Source organism: Dendrobium catenatum, unplaced genomic scaffold (assembly GCF_001605985.2).
Source record: "Dendrobium catenatum unplaced genomic scaffold, ASM160598v2 fragScaff_scaffold_561, whole genome shotgun sequence".
In the NCBI taxonomy this organism is placed as follows: Eukaryota; Viridiplantae; Streptophyta; class Magnoliopsida; order Asparagales; family Orchidaceae; genus Dendrobium; species Dendrobium catenatum.
The window spans coordinates 39,945-42,952 of NW_021319023.1; positions in this window are offsets into that span (position 1 = coordinate 39,945).

Below are 3,008 nucleotides of genomic sequence, written 5' to 3' on the forward strand. Positions count from 1 at the left end.
GGACCCCTCAGCAGAACGGGGTAGCTGAAAGGAAGAAACGAACCTTGGTGGAAGCCGCTAGAGTCATGCTTGCTGATTATTCACTTCCAAAATACTTTTGGGCTGAAGCGGTTAACACAGCTTGTTATGTGTTGAATAGGGTGAATGTTAGAGCCAAATTAGAAAAGACACCCTATGAGATCCTTAAGAGTAGGACACCCAATCTTTCCCACCTTCATATCTTTGGTTGTAAGGTTTTCATTCACAACAATGGAAAGTCTCACTTGGGAAAATTTGATCATAAATCTGATGAAGGAGTGTTCTTGGGATATTCTAGTGTTGGGAAGTCTTTTAGGGTATTTAACAAAAGGACTTTGATGGTGGAAGAGACTACACATGCAGTATTTGATGAGTCTGATCCTAAAAAACCTAGAGTTAAGGATGATGATGATGATGTTGGATAGGTTACCACTGGAGTAGAAAATTTGGAGAAGGAAGTAGGTCACCAAAACATTTAAGGAGTAGGAGATGTTACCCTAGGAGTAGAAAATATAGATTTGGAGGAAAGGGTTGGACCTTCTCACACCTTGCCTAAAGATTGGAGATACTCTACAAGTCACCCCAAGGATTTGATCTTAGGAGACCATTATGATGGAGTTAGGACTAGACATGGACTTATGAAGGAGGTGAACCATTTTGCATTTATCTCAATGACTGAACCCACCAAAATAAACCAAGCCCTTACTGATGAGTTTTGGATTTTAGCCATGCAAGAGGAGTTGAATCAATTTGTTAGGAATGATGTTCAAGAGCTTGTATAAATACCAAATGAATAAAGTGTAGTTGGAACAAAGTGGATTTTTAAGAACAAGGTAAATGATTCTAGAGTGGTGGTTAGGAATAAAGCAAGATTAGTGGCTAAGGGATACAAACAAATAGAAGGGATAGACTTTAAGGAAACTTTTTCCCCTGTAGTTAGAGTGGAAGCCATTAGAGTGCTATTAGCATATCTGTTGTATAGGATTTAAGATTTTTCAAATGGATGTTAAGAGTGCCTTTTTAAATGGAGAAATAAAAGATGATGTGTTTGTAGAACAATTCCAAGGTTTTGAGAGTTCCCAATTTCCAAATCACGTTTTTAAATTAAAAAAGGCTTTGTATGGTTTAAAGCAGGCACCAAGAACTTGGTATGAGAGGCTTAGCACATTCTTACTAGAAAGAGAGTTTGTTAAGGGGAGCGTAGACACACCCTTTTTCTTAGGAAAGTTGGAGATGACTTGCTCATTGTTCATATTTATGTAGATGACATACTTTTTGGATCTTCTAATAAGAAACTTTGTGATGAGTTCTCTAAAACAATGAGTAGAGAATTTGAGATGAGTTTGATGGGAGAGTTGTCCTACTTTTTGCGGTTTAGTATAAAACAATTGGATGATGAAACCTTTCTTAATCAAACAAAATACATAAATGACATTTTGAAGAAGTATGAGATGGATAAATCTAAGCCAACTAATACTCCCATGACTTCTAGTGTTCCATTGGATAAGGACCCAAGTAGTAAGTTTGTTGATCAAAAGAAGTATAGAGGCATGATTGGATCTTTACTTTACCTGATTGTGAGCCGACCTGATATAATGTTTAGTGTTTTCCTTTGTGCTAGATTTCAAGCTGTCCCTAAGGAATCCCACCTGACTGCTATTAAGAGAATTTTTAGATGTCTTTTGGGGACCCAAAGCTTAGGGATTTGGTATCCTAGACACAGCACTTCTTTTGAGATTATTGGTTTTTCTGACTTTTATTTTGTAGGATGCAAGGTGGATAGAAAAAGCACTTCATAAACTTATCAATTCATAGGACAATCTTTGGCCTCATGGTCCAGCAGGAAGCAAAATTATGTTGCACTCTCCACTGCTGAAGCTGAGTACATTGCTCTTGGAAGTTGTGTGGCCCATGTTCTTTGGTTGAAACAACAGGTATTAAATTTAGGATTACCTGTAGACACCATCTCAATTTTTTTGTGACAACACTAGTGTCATATGTATCTCTAAGAATCCTATCCAACATTCAAGGATTAAGCACATTGACATTAGGTATCACTTCATTAGAGACCATGTAACTAAAGAAGACATTGAGTTACACCATGTGACAACTGAAAATCAACTAGCTGACACCTTTACTAAACCACTGGCCTTCGATACTTTCAGCTCTTTAAGGACCAGATTGGGTGTGATTGACATAAATGTATAAATTGATCTTTTATTTGCTTTTTTTTTCTCCTTGCTTTCTTTTTTTCTTTTTGTTTTATTCTTAGTTTTTGTTTGGATTATTTTACTTTCTTTTGTTTTCTTTTTTTGTTTTCAAAATCATCACTGAAATGATATCGTATGCCTTGTCTTTGCTTCTAAAAATTTGTAGTCAATATTTTACATATCTTTATCTATGAGATGGTAAAAATATTTCATTAATCATGTCTCTTTCTCTAATCTATTTTAGTGGCATAGTTTTCTTTTCTAATCAAAAATCTATTTTAAATTAATAAATTGTGTATAAAATTAAGATCTTTTCTAAAGCTTGCTCAAGGAAATCTATCTTGTATTTATAATGATTAAAGTCTTTTTTTCACATCAGGTTTCCTCGTTACTCTTGTCTTTGGTAATTGATTCTATTTTGTGGATAGTTCTTCTCTATTTTAGAGAGAGAGCCCATATTCTCTAATATCTAGAAGATATTCTCACAACTAAGAATTCTTTTTAAAAGTTGTAAAACAGAATGGAGCTTGCAAAAATAAAAAGAAATTGGCCAAATGCCAACAATATGCTGTGATGGATGCAGTTTAGGTCTCCATACTAAGTGTGTCTAACGGTGAATTGTGCATGTGTGGGCTATGTGACCTAGCATGCTACAAGAGAAGCACCTAACACCAAGAAATGGGTTTACTAATCTATGTGGGTGGTGGTGCCTCTTCTTAAAGTTATGTGATGCATGCTGTGTTGGGGGTTGACTAGGTTGGGCTGATGTGAGTGATGCAA